General features: G+C 41.8%; 1 protein-coding gene across 4 annotated transcripts in view; it reads left to right on the top strand.

Annotated features, from left to right (window-relative positions):
• The first annotated feature begins 12,617 nt into the window (after nucleotides 1–12,617).
• Nucleotides 12,618–19,731, top strand: part of ENOX1 (ecto-NOX disulfide-thiol exchanger 1) — a 604,516-nt gene continuing 597,402 nt past the window's right edge. For 3 of the 4 annotated variants that reach the window (XM_067713986.1, XM_067713985.1, XM_067713979.1), the window contains exon 1: nucleotides 12,618–13,495. The gene's annotated coding sequence lies outside the window, so the exon portion shown is untranslated. The remainder of the gene's footprint in view (nucleotides 13,496–19,731) is intronic. The other variant, XM_067713981.1, reaches the window with a different exon arrangement.

Below are 19,731 nucleotides of genomic sequence, written 5' to 3'. Positions count from 1 at the left end.
ACTGAGGACACAAAGTTAGCTGAATTTACCAATATGTGCGTCTAACAGAGGCTGCGTGGCTGAGAAAGGGTTGGTAGTCTCTTGGTTCATAATCAGAATTAATTATGATTTGGAGAAATAAGACAGTAAGTTCAACCACTGACTTCCTTGATGAGCCATTCTGAAAAGCTAATTAGGCAAAATGCTACTAAAAGACTAAGATGCATCTGCAAAATGAAAGCATATACATATATATATATATATATATATACACACATATATATATATACACACACACACATATATATATATACACACACACATATATATATATATATATATATATATATATATATATATAAAGGCTGTGGAGGATGTCGATTTTGTCCCTAAACTAGTGCACATTCAAACATGTTCATTGTCATTTGATTCTGGCACTATCAAGGGTTGAAAATCACTCTAGCAACTAATATGTGAGCGAGCAGTTCCTTCGGCTCAGTCTAGTCTAGGTGAGAGGATTACTCACTATTTCTGGCCACATCTAAGAAAAGCAGCCGCTGAGAAATGCACAGCCATTCTCATACCCTCCCCTTCCCTACTCTGTACAATTCCCAACTCCCCTATTGCACAATCCAGCTTGTGTGACCAACACTTTTCAAAGCTCAATGTAAGCACACCAATGTCTCAGAACTCTCATATGCCATTAACACAAACAGGGGACCTTAGTAGCAGTCTCTCAGTCACAAGTCACGTGTGTCCTGGTATCAGGGCCTGACTTCCGGACAACACAGAAGATTCTGGCAATAAACACATCGCACATTTTCTTAATGAAATGAAACGTTAAACTTTTAAGGGCTCTTCTACTGTATTTTGCAAGTTATAGTTGAGTCTATTAGAGAAATGGCTATGCGCCTGAGCTACTGATCAGGGATAGCAACTTGTTGGGAGAAAGATATGATTGGAAAGTAGGACTGAAAGCTGGCATCACAAGTTTTGCTAAATGAAACAGAAAATTCGCAATATATAATGGTTTTCCGTGGGTTGAGCAGCAGGCTAGATGGCAGGGGTGTCAGGCCTTGCCATGAATTCAATAATTATTTCTTGAATCCTGCCGATAGGATATCCATAATATTAATTAATTAATTAAACGACTATTTACTAAACACTTGCTGTGGACCCCAGTCAGAGTTTGGTGCACATATCCAAAGGAAAGAAAATAGATGTGCTTCCTGACATGTTCACAGACCAGTCCTGGTTATGGCTATGAAGTTCCTGTGGTATCAGTTAAGAAGAGCATGGGCAGAGATTCTGCAGGCTTGGATTCCTCCCTAGCTGTGCTGCTGACTTGCCGAGGGATATTAGCGAGGGCATTTAACCTTGCAGTCTCACTCTCTGCTTTCATACAAGGAGGCTAACAACAGTTAGCCTAGATAGGGCCTGGATAGGGCAGTTAGTGAAACTGCCCTATCTAGCTTCCCCGCAGTGTTGGTGTGATGGACAAACCAGATAATCGATATGAGAATGCTTTGAAAATTGTAAAGTACCCATTTTAATTTCACCTTGCGATAGACAGAAATAATAATTTCCACCTATTCACCTCACATGCAAGCTGCTGCTTCTTGGCACGTATTGAACAACAATGCTCACTCCCTGACTTACAAACAGAATTAGACAGAGTTCCTGCCCTGTGGTTTTAAACTAGGCAGACATGCATGATAAAACAATGAGAAAACATTCAAGGTAGACAGTATTGTGGTAGACATTAATGTGTTTATAAAAGGCCTACGAATTTCTTAGATGGAAAGTGCTATGGGCATTTTTCATAGTCCTTAGGATGTTTGCTTCTTGTGAAATATTGTAAAATACATATATTTTTTTAACCTAATGTAAAATAAAAAGAAAGCTACAGGAGGATTGAAAAGAAAAGAAGTTGAGTAAAAAGAAGGGAATAAGTCAGAAAGACAAATATCATATGATATCACTTATATGTGGAATCTAAAAATATGATACAGGACTTCCCTGGTGGCACAGTGGTTAAGAATCAGCCTGCCAATGCAGGGGTCGTGGGTTCGAGCCCTGGTCCGGGAAGATCCCACATGCTGCGGAGCAATTTAGCCCGTGCGCCACAACTACTGAGTCTGCACTCTAGAGCCCATGAGCCACAACTACTGAGCCAGCACACCACAACTACTGAAGCCTGTGTGCCTAGAGCCTGTGCTCTGCAGCAAGAGAAGCCACCACAATGAGAAGCCTGTGCACCACAACAAAGAGTAGTCCCCGCTCACCACAACTAGAGAAAGCCTGCGTGCAGCAACGAAGACCCAATGCAGCAAAAAATAAATAAATAATAAATAAAAATAAATTTATTAAAAAAATAAAAATATGATACAAATGAACTTATTTACAAAACAGAAATAGACTCACAGAGATAAAAAACAAACTTACGGTTACCAAAGGGGAAAGGATAGGAGGAGGGATAAATTAAGAGCTTGGGATTAACAGATACATACTACAATATACAAAACAGATAAACAACAAGGATCTTCTGTATAACACAGGGAACTATTTTCAGTATCTTGTAATAAACTAAAATGGAAAAGAATCTGAAAAAGAATATACATATGTATATATATGTACGTATAACTGAATCACTTTGCTGTACACCTGAAACTTTGTAAACCAACTATACTTCAATTAAAAAAAACAGAAGGGAATAAATAATGTGGGGCAATTAAGTCCAACAAAATGTACTGAACACCTTACTATATGCTTTACACTATGCTGTGTCCTTGATGGGGGAAACATTGATATTGGCATGAAGTGAACAACAAGCATGTTCTTTATTTTGCTCTAGAAACTATGCCAAGTCGTTCACCTCATGATTGACTGCGATCCTATAGTTTTGAAATTATTAATATTTTTAAATAGTAACAATTGTAGTAATACCCCCCAGATATTTTAGCATCTATATAATGCCTTAGATTTTACAAAATTTTTATGTGAACAATCTAATTTAATCTTCATAATAATTTTGTGAGATGGGCGTCACCATTATCTCTAATTTACAGATGAAAAAGTTGGGCAGGCGTTGGTAAAATAATTTACTGAAAGTAAGACAGTAATTGGGAGACCCATGGCTTGAACCCAGGTCTTCTGACTCTAAGATGTGTTTTCCATCTTCATGTCACATAAGTCAACAGTCTAAAATAAAGCACTATGAAGCCTGAATTTGGATGCATTGTGCCCTTACTCTCATCTTATTCCATTTGTAGAATTTACAAGTCAATTCCATTGGTTTCCAGAGTAATGCAGTTATTAGAAGAATTTTGTGAAATTGTTGCTCGGGCAAACACTGCCTTCTTAAGGAATGTCACTGTGAAGTTTTTTTTTTTTTTAATATTTATTTATTTTATTTTTGGCTGCGTTGGGTCTTCGTTGCTGCGCGTGGGCTTCCTCTAGTTGCAGCGAGCGGGGGCTACCCTTCGTTGCAGTGTGGGGGCTTCTTCTTGCATTGGCTTCTCTTGTTGCGGAGCACGGGCTCTAGGCACGCGGGCTACAGTAGTTGTGGCACACGGGCTTAGTAGTTGTGGCGCACAGGCTTAGTTGCTCCACAGCATGTGGGATCTTCCCAGACCAGGGCTCAAACCTGTTTCCCCTGCGTTGGCAGGCAGATTGTTAACAACTGTGCCAGCAGGGAAGTCACTGTCACTGTGAAGATTTAATTGTGGATTGTGTTTCTGCATAGGTATAGGATGTATTTCTTTCATGAGATTGTTAGAATGCTCAAAAAAAAAAAAAAAAAGGAGACCTGATGTGAGATTCACTAAAAAGTTTAAAGCATTTATTTTATTTTCATTAGTTACAGGTAATCATGTATAACATGAAATCTAAAAAGAGAGTGAAAATAGCTTTAAAGAAATATAAGCCAGGGCTTCCCTGGTGGCGCAGTGGTTGGGAGTCCGCCTGCCAATGCAGGGGGCGTGGGTTTGTGCCCCGGTCTGGGAGGATCCCGCGTGCTGTGGAACGGCTGGGCCCGTGGGCCGTGGCCGCTGGGCCTGTGCGTTCGGGGCCTGTGCTCCGCAATGGGAGAGGCCACAGCAGTGAGAGGCCCACGTACCGCAAAACAAAAACAAACAAACAAAATAAATATAAGCCAAATACAAAGTCATAATTGACATTTATTTTTTAAGAATGAAATAAGATTCTAGTTAACTGTCTAATTAATGAGAAGCCTATATGAGTAAAACACATACACAATCACACAATTATGCATGGTTGTTAGCAAAACTTTACTGATTTCCTGGAAATTCTAATAGTCTTCTAGTCCAAGAACAGATTACTACATGGTCCCTTTGCCAAAGTTAGGGTAAAAGACAACAACTACTACAATAACTTGGGGTAGTGCCTTAGTTGAGGCTCATATAACAGAATACCACAGACTGGGTAGCTTAAACACCAGACTGGTATCTCTCACAGTTCTGAAGGCTGGGAAGTCCAAGATCAAGGTGTTGGCAGATCCAGGGTCTGGTGAAGACTCTCTTCCTGGCTTGCAGATGGCCATCTTCTTGTCTTATCCTCACATGGTAGAGAGCAAGCTCTCATGTCGCTTCTTGTAAGGCTTGTAAGGCCACTAATCCCATTCATGAGGGCTCCACCCTCATGACCTAATTACCTCCAAAGGCCCCACCGCCTAATACCAATACCATCACTGGGGATCAGTCTTCCACATAACGAATTTTGGGGGGACACATTCAGTCCATAGCAGGTAGCTTAGATCTCTCTCCCTCTCTCTCTCTCTCTCTCTCACAGACACGCACATGCACACAATAAGAACAAGATCTTTAACAAAATATCTTTTACCACAATAAGAACAAAATCTTGTTTTTCTCTCCCAGACTATTGTCTCCCTTCCAGAAATCTGAAATGAAGATTGTCTCATTAAAACAGCTGCTAAAGGCCAACTTCCATTTCATTTTTCCTTCTATAATTGTAATGGAATAAAACTATCAAAATATATTATCCTACTCTGAATTTTCTATTCAGAGAATAGAAATTTACGGTATCAGAGAATCATCTGATTAGAAGAGTACTTGATTGATTATCAATGTCTGCCTTTAGGAAATACTATGTATAAATACTTTTATTTAGACCTATTTATAAAGATCTTCCGAGAGGACAATCCCATCATCTTTCTTATCTCAATTTGGATGCAATCACTTTCTTTGTCTGGAAACTCTTCTCTATACTTTGATTAAATCCCTTATACATCACAGATTAAGAAATATAAATATACAGACTGGATCTTTACATTTGAAAACTTGACCCTTGGACTGTCTTAAATATGGAAAAGAACTTGAGTTCATGTATTTCCAAAAACTTGTGATATGATATGAAAATCACTGAATGTTCAGGCTGGGTCACACAGGATGTAACCCTTAATGAAATCTTCATGGTGTGAGGCTTGGTCCCCAGTTTTGCAGTTGCAAAAAATTGGAGAGTGGTCTGGTCCTGAGAAAATGATTCATGCTAGCTGAAATCACAAGAAACTGGTTTACAAGGGTGAACATGTGGTATGATATGAGGGGTGGGGAGTTGAACATGAAGGAGGGTAGGCAGATGCACGCCTTTTCTGCTGGGCATTTTTTTTTTTAAGATATCAATACTTTATGTATTCAGAACGTAGCCTACACATGGGAAATAAGTAAAAAGAGACCGTTTGTAGTGAAAAATAGGTGTCCCCAAGTCTATGCAATGGAGTTCTGTTTTGAGCAGAGAAGAATCTACAGTCAGTCACACTGAAGAAACAAGAAGAGATGGCTGACACCTTGAAGGAATACAGAGAAAGCAGACATGTGCACTCAAAGGTCCATTTGTTGGTGGAGGATGGTGTATTAGTCCAGGTTCTCCAGAGAGGTAGAATATATATATATATATAGATAGATAGATAGATAGATATAGACATATATATATATGTGTGTGTGTATATGTATATATATCTGAATCACTTTGCTGTACACTTGAAAGTAACACAACATTGTAAATCAACTATACTTCAAGTTTTTTAAAAGTTAATTTTATTGATCTCTAAAACAAAAAAGAGAAACTTACCCACGTTCACCCAGAGAGTGACAGACTCATGATTTAAATTTAGCTCAATCTGATCTAAAATCCCATAATATTTTTACTTTTCTATGCTATTTACTATTAAATATTATATTCATTCCAGTGATTTTAATTTGTGACGATTAAAGGATATACAACATACTATATTTTAGCAGAACTGCCACAAAGTAATTAAAATTTTAAAATATTTTGGTACTTATTTTTTCTTAATTATTCTGGTCAAATATGGCCTTATTATATTAACTGAAATAAAGGCTGACTTTTGATAATGGGGTCAAAAGAAATAAAAGTGGAACACATCCATCTCTTTGAGCTTCAGCCAAGCCGTACCACATATGAGGGGCATTCCATGGCTACTCTACTCTCATGGACTTGGTTCTGGAGCAGTGGCCTCGTCCTGTCTCCGTTTCAGACTTTCTTCTTTCACCTCACCCTTCAGATTCCATGCTATAAACTTGGTACCTCTTCCTGCCCAAGGCCACTTCTTAGCCCAAGGTGGACCTATAGACATAAACTTGCAGCATCTAGGACAGGAAAGAATCAAGATAAATGATCCTGTGCAACAAAAGTATCCCTTTCTAGTTGCTGAAATTCTCTGATTTGCTAAACATGATGGCTCTCTTTGATGAATGCTAGAGACATGCTATCAATTCTCTAAAACTTTTTAATGCATATTGCTATGCCATGTATACAATTTCCAAGATTATAGCTTGTCTCATATGTTGCATTTTATTATCTCATTCTTTTCTTAGATGAGTTGCACATACAAGGTGGTAACTTATTTCCTTAAAACTTTCATAATTCACAAGGTAGGGTGTATATTCTTCAGAGAACTCCTATAGATAATTAATCTCACCTTGTTTTCTTTGTTTCCTTCCTTCCTACTGTCAATTCTTTAGCTTTCATTTTAAGAGTGATGCCAGAGGTCCTGGTCTCCTGGATTTGCAGAATGGGATAGCCTGGATTGGGGTTGTTTTACTCTGGGAACTTGTGCTCTGTACAACTAACAAATCAACAAAATTATAAACATTGTTATTATGTTCCATTAATAATTATAGCTTCCTGGGTGAAATAGTGAGCATGCTCAATTGCAAAAGCAGGGGATTCTTTTGGAATTATAGTCAGCATTTTCGTCTTGAAGGACTGTTTATAGCCTCTTAAAACAAAATAAAACATACTTCCCAAATTTTGCCTGCAGCAATTGACACAAAACATGAACACAAATAATTCACCTCCAGGCCAACCTTCTGTATAACCGGTAGATGGTCACTCCAGTGAACATTCTGGTTACTTATTGAAATCAAGAATCTTTCCTGCTCCATCAGGGAATTCAGTACCAGATCCAAGGTCAGAGCCGGACCTCATCTTGGGGGTGGAGGTTAAGTAATGCAAAGCATCCACAGAATGGCTAGAGGCCAAGGAGCAGGGCTTGTGACTCCAGAACGAGGCAGCTCAAGGTGAGATTAAGTTTTTAAAGGGTCATTAAGAAGTACTCACTGTTAGAAGTGGGGAAGTAAAAGGGAAGGTTTCAAGGATGACTTGGTAAAATCCTGTTTAAAGGACTTGCTGAGCAAAGAATCCTGAAAAGGAAGAGTATGAAAGGAAAAAAAACCCAAAACCACTTTTGAATCTTTTTGTGAAAGAGTTTAACTGTTTTTGCTAAAATGCTAGTATATATTTAAATGGCTGATACGTTGACTTGGATGACATTTTAAAACAATAAACTGATGCAAAGAAGATGTCTGGAAAGGTATACACCAAAGTAGGAATGTCGGTTGGTCCCTGAGAGGTGATGTTACAGCACTTTTTTTCTTCTTTATACATTTCTGTATTGCTTGTTTTCCCCCAATGAGTACACACACTGCTTTCACAATTAAGGAGGAATAAACAGTGAATTATTTTTGTTTAAAAAAACTAAAGTTTACAGTTGGTCTTAATCTGTAAAATAAATGTTCCTATAGCTAAGTTAGCAGCTCAAAACACCATTGGGGAAGCAGGATCTGTGTGACAGGAAAAACAGAGACTAATTAAAAACAAATGAACACAAAAGCTTGGGTTTTGCGACAGCAGCAGAATTTACAGAATTACAACACCTCTAGAATTATGGAACCCACAAGTTCCTGCATGTGTCTGTTTCTGCCAACTTCTGGTTGTCTGTGGCTTTCTTAAAATATCCTTGGAAGGGACTCCAAGAAATCATCAAATCAGTTCAATGTTCTTTAAGTTATAGTCTAACAAAGGCTCCAGCATTTCTACAGGAGCTTCCCATTCGTGTACGTGTTCCAATTTTCTGCCACACAGTTGATTTAAATCCAAGATTGCGTAGACTTACTTAGCTCCCACAACATTTGAAGCCCTTTCTCACGTTGTAATTTTCTTAATCAGTGAGGTAGTTATTATTGTCCACATTACACAGGAGAGTCAACTGAAGCTCAGAAAGTGACTTGCCCAAGGTCTCATAGCAACTTGTTTGCCAGGCTGGGATTGAACTCAGATCTTACAACTTGATGTCCAGTGCCATTTTTATATGACACTAAGACTGCCTCTGGAGAAGGAAAAAGATGTGACTGGTAGTCCTGGTGTCCCCACATGAAGCCTCTGGGGCCCTTGGAGAGGCAGGCTGTGTAAGTGGTCAATACATGGATGGTTGAGCTTTCCACAGCTCTAATTATGTGACTGGCTTTACGTTCATGCCACCCTATAAGTGGGAGAGGAGTTCATGGTAACACTTCCTTTAACTGAAAACCTCTTGTTTCCTTGGATGATTGCTTTTCCTCTTTATAAGTTTGTCATGAATTGAGTGAAGGAGTTGTAGTTTCAAAAGTTCTATTAACCAAAAATAAATAACGTTAATAAGTGAAAAGAACAGAGGGCAAAAATTAAGAAATTTTAAGGAGAGTCATAATAAAATATTACACTAAAATTATCCAAGAATAGACGGAAGGGTCTTTGTAGATACAGAAATTTCAAAACACATGGGTGGTCCTACTAATTTGTGGATCAGTTGAAATATAAACTATATAAAATTGATTAGCATATTCTAATCAACTTCACTCTGACCAGGGATCTCCAGGGATACTTAATCCACAGCTGCCATTGCCAATATGGCTGATTTTTTTCTTGTCAGTAATTTTCTTCTTATCCCCAATCTAAAATTCAGAATTCAGCAACAGACTAGCTTTTTACCTTATACATCGTGTGGTAATTTAAGTTATTACTACTAGGGAATATGAATATGAAAATATGCATATATACCTTGGCCACTAATCAATTTTCAATGGAATGGTTTACTTACTTAACAAATGGCTCGTTAAGTCACATTGGTAATTCAAGTTGAAGTTTTTTGTACCTGGTCAAGTGATAAATTATGCTTATGTTCACTTTTTTGTTCCCAAGAATAATGATAGCTAGATTGTAGGCTCCTTAAAGGCAGAGATAGATTGCATTTTATACTTTATTTGTTAACAATCATGGCATTAGGAATGGTACTGATTATGAAGTAGGTACTCAATAAATACTTGTGGGGTTTACTGATTTGCTTATGCATCTTCTTGGTATTGACAACCAAATAACTTACTGGATTAAGAACAGAAGTAAGGATAGTAGTATATCTACCAATTCATTTCCCTTTAGCCATAAATATCAATGTGCAAAGGATCTATGTTAGACAGGGGTTCTTAACCTGAGCTTCAGAGGGTGTTCCTTTAACTTCCTGAAATTTTATTCAAATTTTTTTTGTGTTCAGATGCTCACTTTGCAGAGGAGAGGATCTAGAGCTTTCTTCACCTTCCAGGAAATCCATCATTCCATAAACTATTAAGAACCTGTGGTCTTTAATATTTTCGCCTGTCTCCGGAATGTCAGCACTGATAACTCTGGAAGCCCACCTACATTTGCTTGGAATACACTATAACCTTTTTCCTCTGATTTTTGACTTCCCCAAACATGCCTGATCTCCAGTTAGAATTAAATTGCCCTAAGTAATATCTGGAATAAAACAATGTATAAGAGCATGAAGAGAAACAGGATAACTTGAAACTTCTTCTTGTTCCCATGCTACACTCTGTACTGAGCTGGCATTTGGGTCCAGATGCAAGTCAAGGTGTTTTTTTATCATTTAAAACTCTAATGCACTAAGTGATCTGTGACCTAATTATGGGGGAAATTACCTGTATCCTTATGCGTGCTCACAACCACTAAACTCAACAGCAGCATTTCAGCTAACGGTCCCTGCCTTCTCACTTGAGAGAATTTGGAGCAATCTGCTCCCAGCATGAGCAGTTGACTTTGGAATTCACGGTACATCTCACAGCCTAAATTTACCAGTCTTCAGAGGCAGAAAGCTTTTGTTATAACTTTAGAGGGGCAGATTAGTTAATTGTGGTCAAATCAGTTTGAAGTGTTTCTCTACACACCCCACCCTTTCCCAATCCAGTATTTTTAAGGAAGTTAATGTTTGACTAGTTCATTGCACTGCTGCAAATTGAAAAAAGCAGTTATGTTAAGGAGCATTCCCTTTTTAGGAAGAAAAATCGAACCTTTATAATTATGCTATTAATTCTCAGTTCAACTGATAATAACATATGAAAATGAATTTCTCGGTAGAACATTTTATTATTATTTAGTGTTTAGCTAGCATGAAGAGCTATGGTTTATAGCATTTTAATCGTAGCTAGTCCTCTAAACTTTTAAGTGGGTCAGAAACACTTTCTCTCTTATGTTGTTAGTCTTTCTTTCTATGGTTTATCTTTTAAATTAACATACATTAAGATTGCTCCAAGCCTACCTTCTTATTTTTAAATGTTGGCTTCTTGTAAATGTATTTGTTTTTACAAACACAAGTCTAATCCCTTTGGTGCTCATCAGAGAAGTTATGGCTTTGTTCCATTCTTCCATCCTACCAAGTAAGCAAGCACTTGGGCAGCTGCTGAATGAAACCATAAAGGCAACTTTTTAAGCAAAACAAAATTATTTAAAATTATTTTGGAAGACTCTAATAGCCATTTTAAAGGTTGGCTGTCAAGAGCCCATTTTGGGTGTCAGAGTTTTTCTGCTCCTTCTGCAAGTTCTAGAGCTTCCTTTCAAGTAAAAATTTAAAATATCTAAGCTTTCAACCTAACAAAAAAGCACGTGAATTCCATATCACAACAAGTGGCTTCTAAGAAGATTGTAAATTGAGTGACAGAAGAGGAATCATTTAAAGGGACTCCCACTAGAGAACAGACGGCAGCACCCAAATAAATCCATTTTAATTTTCACTTTATTTCAGTTCTATTTCAAAGCTGTGATATCATGAGTGGAGAGAGAAGCAGCTCATAGAAGAGCCTGAGTTCAAAGGGACTGAAATTTAGCATGGAATGTAAAATCGAGGACTTTTGCTTCTAAGAGGATGACTGTAGAAATACCAAGGTTGAAGGATGTGGGCTTGGTGCTACAGCAGAATTAGTAGTCTGGGGTGACCCTGCATGTATTGGCAAGTAGCCATTAAGTAATGCTCTTTACAAGAGAAAATCTTGTACCCGACAAGCTATTAGAAACGTGAATTTCTCTTAAACCTCTTTTCCTGCCCTTCTACTCTAGACAAGACATTATAAACTGCTAATGAAATGTGACTTTCATGTTGAGAGACTGGATTCCCCCAGGACTGAAATGAAGCACGCTTTAGCCTTCTCACACCCAGGTGCCCCATCGGGTTCCCTGCAGAGTGATCTCTGCCAGCACCTTGGTGAGACTGCACAATGGGTCAGTACTCTCTGCTGTCATTCTTTGCACTGGGGCTCTGGCCGACAAAGGGGAAAATAGTCACACACAGGGAAATGGTATAAGTTAAAATCAAGCAAGTCTGGTGGGGTGGTAATGACTTTCCCAGCATCCAAGTCTTCGCCTTCAGGACATGTGAAGCTAGAAAACAATGTCATTCATTCAGCATTTATAGAGAACACACAAAGTACACGGTGCTGGGCTCAGTACTGGAGGGCATGCAAAAGTGTACGAAACACAAACCCTGCCCCCACCTCTGCCCGAGGATTCTTGCCAGGAAGGGTATTTCAAGTATCAACCAGACCTTATGACCCTTTAAGAAATTCTTGAGGGAATAAAAGTGCATTCAGAATTTAAAACAAGCATGGACAAGAATACCGCTAGGACAATAAGTCTTTTAGGAGAAAGGGCACGTAAATGTGCCTGAAAATTTTATTTCTATGGTATACACTGTAGCTTGGCTGAATGAGAGAGTAGAGGTTTAAAGGGCCAAGAGCGGCGCCAGGCTGGCCGGTTCTTGGAGAAGCCGGACTTCAAAGAAGTCGGATGCCTGCACAGTTAGCTGAATCCGAACAAAGAGGAAGCCGGCACTTTTACCTGGGAAGTGGATAACTTCGAGGAAAAGTGGCCTCCGAGGAGGAAAAAAGGCAACATTCCGCCCGGAGTGGAAGCCCTCACAACCCTCGACTGTGCCTGCTGACCGCACCCTTGACCGGCCTCACCCTCGCTCCCCCGCCCGGCTTCCTCTACCCAGTCTAGGCGGCAGGCCGCGCTCCGCCGGGTTCCACCGCCCACTCCACGCCCGCAGCTCTTGCACGCGCCGACTCCAGCCGGTAATCGGCCACGTGCGCCGGGTTCCCCGCTCGGCCCCTCAGCGGGCCGAGCGCCTCCAAGGCTGCGGTGGCCACGGTGGGGGCTCGATCCCCGTCCCCACGCGCCCAGCCGAGAAGTCCGGACAGCGGCGGTGGCGGGAGCGAGCGGCCCGGCCCCTCCCTAGAGGGAGCAGCGCGACAGTGGGCTGCGGGCGCCGCCTCTGCTGCATCGGTGGCTGCGCGTTCCGCTCGGCCCAGCCCAGCTCGGATTTGGAGCCCGCGCGCGCCGCGCTGCCTTCCCCTCCTCCTCTGCCACCGCCCCGCGGGCAGCTCCCCCGGGCCACACGCACGTTCGATCCTCTTTTCCCTGGTTTACGGATTTCCGAGGGCGAAGAATTTCGCCTCGGTCCCTGCGAGTGTCTCTCGGCCTCTCTCCCTCTCCCCTCGCGACTCCCCCTTCCCGTGGGCGCGCGCGCGCACGCTCGCTCACACACACACACACACACTCACACTCGCCGGCGCGCGTGCGCACGGCCGCGCGCCCTGAGCCGCGGAGTCTCCAGCGCCTCTCAGCAGATCCCACTCTCTCCGGCGCCGCTACTCACACAGGCTTCCCTCCGCCACTGGGCGTCCTCTGTCTGCGGTAGCGCGGCCGAGGCGGCGGTGGGAAAGGTAGCTGCAGCCCGGCGCGGTCTCAGAGCTCCGTGCCCTGGACCGAGTCCGGGGAGAAGCGGAGAAGGAGGACGCCGAGGCGAGGAGGAGCCGCGCCGCGCCCGAGTCCGCGCGGCTGGCTGCCTTCGCTACCGGTACCGCAGCCCCAGGTAAGCTGCTCCGGGGCCCGCAGCATCCCCGGGGCGTCCAGGCTCGGAGCGAGGGTTCCGCGGTCCCGCCGCCGCCGCTGCTGCCGCCGCCGCGGCACCAGGACAGAGGCTCGGAGGGGAGTGGGCTCGGGGGGAGGGGAATGGAGCTAGAGGTGAGGCCGGTAGGGAGGGGGGCAGGGGAGCGTGGGGGCTTCACCGCAGCCCCCCGCGCCCTTCCCCTCCTTACCTCAGCTCCAGCCGGGTGACTTTTACGAGCCTGGGGGCGCCTGGCGCCCCAGACAGCTATTCTCAGCTCTCCCCCGCGCCGCCAGCTAGTGTTGGCTGCGGGCTCCGCGCCCGCCGCGCGCCTACCACCTCCCGTGCACCTTGGACAGCGCACCCCGCTGCCCGCCGCCCCCTGAACCGCACCCGGGTTCGCGTCCTGCTCGCGCAGCCCTCCCACTGCTCTCTTCTTTCCCGGTTGTCACCCTCCCGCCCTGTATCCCTTCTCCCAGCCGTGGCGGACTCCTCTGGGTGCGGGCCGGAAACTTTCCTCCCCGCCTTGTCTGAACTAGGTACTATTGTTGTTATTTGTGACTGTCCCCTTATTCGGGGAACTCAGACACAGTGGACTGGTTTTCCTCGGCGGGAGGCCCGGTCCAGCCCGAGGCAAGAGAGGCATTGGGCAGCAGGACTCGGCGGCTGCCAGGGTGCAGAGCCTACGCCTCGGTAGCCGGACGCCTGCCGCCTCCCCTCTTCTCCGGACTCCACACGGGCGCGCCTCCCACGGACGCCGCCCCTCCCCGACCACCCCACGTCCTCCCCCTGCACTGCCACGGCCACCCCATAGGTTGGACACCTGGGGCTTGCGGGTCCTGATTGGCTGAAGGCGTAACCCCGCCTCCTTTCCGGGGGGGTGGTTTGGAGTGTTGTGGTTGTCATCCCGCGGCGCGCACATGGGGGAAGTTGGGGTCGACAGGTGGGGAAGCGGGGCTCGGTTGGATCCTCTCGTCCTATTGTGTATAACTACGCTCTCACCCGCCTTCCTCCAAATGCGCTCCTGCTTTTCTCCTTTTCTGTTTTTTTCTCAATATTTTGCTGCTGTGACATTAAAAGAAAAAACTGGCTTGTAACCTTATTTTTATTAATATTGTATTTGCTCGGTGGTGGCGATTTTTAAAGCAGATCTAGAAGGATGAGGGAAACAAGTGCTTATGGGGAGGTTCGTGGCAAACTGGGCTGCAGATTTCAGTCCGGTAGTTTGGAGAAAGTAATGGGTGCCTAATGGTTATGAAGAGGGTGGAGAAAGTGAGAAGGAAATTGTTTTTTGGTGAGGGCCAGACACAGGTGAGCAACCTTGAGAAGCTGAGGGAGAAGGAAGTGGGTCATGTGTGGGGTGAGACGTGAAGGAGAAACCCGGATGGGCGCTCCCGGGAGCATTTTGCTGAAGATGGCTCTGTCCGGAAAAGTAATTTTGACTAGTATTCAGTTCATTATTTAACACACTTTGTTTCTGTCTTGCTAACGTTGCCCTTTTGATATATTTTATAGTAATAATGTCAATCCACGTAATGGGTTTTGCTTATTCCAGTTTCTTGCGATATATCGATTTGCAAGTGGTAATGAATTTCAAAAAGTGAATTTCAAAGGCTCCTTTAGAGGGATGCACTAAATAGTTAAAGTGCTTTGGCGTATTGTGAAGGGAGACGGACGAGCATTGCATAAAATCCAAAGACTGTTCTGGCATTATTTAGGGTCTTTGCAGAAATATATGTGTGTGCGTAAGTGACACTGATTTCTCTTCATTTCAAAGCATGATTGCCTCTAGCACTTTCCAGCTTTAATTCCTTCAGGCTTTTTTGATGTTGTGTCTGTACATCTAAGAATATTGTAATTCTTATCTTTAGAAGCCTTGTCAGTGGAAAACAAACAGCAACTGATGCAAGCTAATGTTGACAACTTTATAGTGAGTACACTGTGCATTATTTTATTTGTAAGCTAGTGAAATATGCAAGAGCAACATAGCATGACTGTTATTCTCTAGGGACCAATATCAAAACAAAGTGGGGAATCACATGAGGCTATTCCAGGGAGCACAGTTCAATTATGTAAAAAGTGAATATATGTTAAGATTCTTGGGTGTAAAGAAAAGCAGAATATTCCCACTTGAATTATTATCTTTGTACGCAGTGGTAGCAGATGATTTGAAGTAAAAAGACATATTAAATATGTTTGATGATTCCAAAGTAGATAGTAAAGGCTTTCCATTTATTATTTTTATATAAGTAGAATTACTTTTCTGACTGAAGAACTTTGTATTCAAAGGACAGAATTTGATACATCTGGCAAATTGGTAATTATTGCTATTGTTGAGAAAATAATTCTTACTGTGTTTTCATATCTCCAGGTCATGCTTTGATTTGCCCTCAGGGATTTAGATTCTAGTTTTTGGCCTATCAAATTGAGATGGGTTGGAGGTAGGTAGAACAAAAATATATATAGTCACACACACACACACGCAAAATGTATGTATGTATATCAGCACACAGCTATATATTTATACACGTAATTTGGGGGTACATTCAGTGTGTTTAGTTATATATATGTTATTGTCATCCTTAGAATTTTTTCTCATTTCTCCTTGTCCAAATGGTGGCCCTGTTTTAAACTGTGGAAAGCATTATCACCAGTAAAATTGGCCAATAGATCATGGAAACAGACAATAGTATTTTGTTGCTTGGCAACCACCTACTGTGAATGAAAAACAAAGCCGTGACAGCTGCTTCCACGTCCTGACACTCATAACTGTAGCTCAAGCATCGCAACCCTCCAAATGATGATCTACTAACTTTCATTTGAGGAAGGTGAAGTGGTTTCCTTTGGGGGATGTTTTTAAAATGTACAGTTAAAATTTTTATTATAATAAGAATTATATTGGTATTGTGGGATGAAATGAAGCATCTAATTTCAGTTGCCGTCCTAAGCCCAGTATAAACTGAAAAATGCAAGACTGGGAGGATTGTTTAGACCCTTCTCATTCTTCCCTTCATAGTCATTAAGCACCGTAAGCACATTTTCTGCTGCCGTTAGATGCTCTTAGGATTTTACAAAAACTTGAGTTCTCTGTGATACCTAAATAGGTGACTGGATTTTACTGCCAGGAGGGAGCTAGAGACTGATGCTTTGGCCTAACCCTTTAGTTTTAAGGGACACTGAGGCACAGTTAGGTGTTGTGATTTGAGCCTGGTTACAGAGTCATCTCCAGGATGTCTTGCCTTGGGTCACACTTGAAAAATTTTCTCCTGTTTCCTCCCTCAAATTATTCTTTCTTTGTTCTTTACACAGAATTTGTAACCAAGATTTTTATGCTAATAAAGATACTTAGAAAATACAGTAATATTTGGGAGTCAAAATTCAGTGTTGACACCAGGCTACATTATGGTTTTAGATGTATTGTGTATTCAGCCCTCAGTCGCGGAAAGTCCTGTGACTTTCCACCTCTTTCCTCAAACTGGGGAAGCGCAGTCCCTTGCTTTGGTAATTGTTTACATCTTTGGCCAACCTTTAATGATCTGTTATTCTCTAAATGAATTTTAAATAGGGATGAGATTGAGGATTGTGTTGGTCAGCTTGTATACCTGCAAGAGTTTAACCATTACAGCTAATTAATCACGTCTTGTGGTCTGTCTGTAACGTGATAGACGTACTGTTTAGATGTACTGTTGATCTAGTGATCCGGGCTCAAAAAAAAAAAAAAAAAAAAAGATACAAATGAACTTATTTACAAAACAGAAACAGACTCACAGAGAACGAATTTATGGTTACCAGGGGTGAAGGGTGGCAGGGTGGATAGATTGGGAGTTTGGGATTGACATGTACACACTGCTATATTTAAAGCAGATAACCAACAAGGACCTACTGTATAGCACAGGGAACGCTGCTCAATATTTTGTAATAACCTAAATAAGCAAAGAATTTGAAAAAGAATAGATACATGTATATGTGTAACGGAATCACTTTGCTGTGATTCACCTGAAAGTAACACGACATCGTTAATCACCTATGCACCAATATAAAATAAAAATTAAAAAAAAATAGAGTACATGGGACAGACTGTGTAGCTGCATAATCTTCGTTTCAGTCTTTTATCAAAGCTGTCCTGCCAGAGGTGTTACCTGAAGCCTGCTAGTGGAGGACAACTCATCTATCTGTGAGAGATGGCAATAGTGCAGATTGCCTCTGAACTCCGAAATGATAATGGAGTACTGGATGGCGAACTTGGATCACATGTGCATTATTAAGGCTTTTTTCTAAACTTAGGCAATGTATTGCATGTGTGATACATTTTGAGGTTCCTTATGCTATTTTAAAGAATCTGTATTCTGTTATTTATTATGTATGACAAAGGTAGTCACTGAACTTTAATACACCTTAACTGGAAGAGGAACTTGGATTGGACTGGTTGGAGAAACAGTGTAGTGACAGTATTAAGTACCATTGCAGAGCCATTTTCACCAGAAAAGCGTGCACTGTAGCAGATTTGTAGGGGAAATAAATTGATTTACAGCATGTTTAACCTAGTTTTAGAAGTCTGCTATTAACTTGTTCTAGCTCGAAGGATTTCCAAGCAGAATAATAATTTCGCAGATTTCAAGTGAACGTCACTGATTTTTAAAATCGTTTTTCACAGTCTGGTTGTAGTTTGTTCAGGACAAGTGCTTGCTTTGGATCCCCTAGGATTAATCTGAATTTTAAGGTTGTTATTATTTTTAAAAATTCAGAACCATTTCTCTTTGCGTGGCATGATGTTAAATATCCTGTAGGTCATACATTTAATTTATTCCACTGGAATCTTGAAAGTTAATGAACTTTCCTCTCCTCTCTTCATGTTCAAGAGAATATGTATGCGTACGTGTTTGCTTTCTTTTCCTTTTCATGGTTTTCATCCTAACGATAGAGCACCAAAGGGCCTGATTTGTATTTTTTTCATACAGTAAAGAGGTTTAAACAAGAGATATTTGCGTTTTCCATTCCCTTATGTCAGCTTCTGCTATTATAACCTGTAAACTCTCACCCACACAAATAGGATGATTGCTAAACAAGCAAACAAATAAATATTTATCCAAGCAGCATCCCATTTGCTGCCCTTCAGGCTGGCCAAGAAAGCATATTTTCTCACTCTTAGACACACATATACTTCCACACCCACCCACATACACATTGAGTTTAAGGTCCTGTAGATTCTTTTTTTTTTTTTAAAGAGTAGATGGAAATAGTATTTGATTGGGAGACTCATATATGATAGATTTTAAGTAAAGCTGATATATTCAGATTCTCAGAAACGTAGCAGCAGAGGAAGAATTAAATTGAATTATTCCCTTTGGAAAAATTTCAAGTTTATGCTGAGAACATAACCCATGACCCTTACAACAGTACCCGCAACAGAGCCTGCCACGTGGTAGACACTTAGTGTGTATTTTGTGGAGTATGCACCTGCCGCCTCCTTTATGTGATGCTGCAAATATTTCAGTCTGTATCTGCATGAATAGCAAAAGTTGGGGAAATGGAGGAGAAATGATTGTACTTTTCTAATTGTTTCTGGCCGTGTATAAAAACATGTCAAAACAACTAACTTAGCCGGTGATATTTTGGAATATACTTCTTGTTGGTGTAGAAAATTATATCAAGGGTATTGATTTTGCACAAATACAGCCATCCTCAGTACAGAAGAGCACTTTAATAGCCCACAGCAGCATAACAAAGGTAACGGCAGCTGGGCCGAAGGAATACTTTATTTAGCTGGAGCTGGAGGGTGAAATCTGTTCCCCCCAGTGTAATTATCCAGACTGGAGTGTGGCCAGGGCGCTGTGGTTAACAACCCAGACGGGGAGAAAAGCCGCCGATGAGGTCTTTAGTGACTCCGACTGTCCAGACCTCTGCTTTGGTTTGTAAGAGAGCACCTTGAGTAGCTTGAAAACCACAGAAGCTGTTGTGCATTTAAGGGATAGAGCCCAGAGTTACCATAGAGGTCCCAGGTACCAAATTTCTGGTGATTGGAAGAAGTCTTAATCCTGAGAGATCAGTGGCATTGAAATAAGACTTTCTTCTTCATCCTGCTCCATCTTTGTGAAGTATGTGAAGGGCGACCGTGTCTCTGGGGACAGCCCTGGCAGAATCACCAGGTAGGGTAAAGCCTGACAGGCTTCCAGTTCCCCGTAAAGCATCCTTCACCTTTCCACCACCACCTCCGTTGTTTG

Source organism: Pseudorca crassidens, chromosome 18 (genome assembly GCF_039906515.1).
Source record: "Pseudorca crassidens isolate mPseCra1 chromosome 18, mPseCra1.hap1, whole genome shotgun sequence".
Classification (NCBI taxonomy): Eukaryota; Metazoa; Chordata; class Mammalia; order Artiodactyla; family Delphinidae; genus Pseudorca; species Pseudorca crassidens.
The sequence above is the reverse complement of the archived record's forward strand: the minus strand, read 5'-3'. Positions and strand labels throughout refer to the sequence as shown.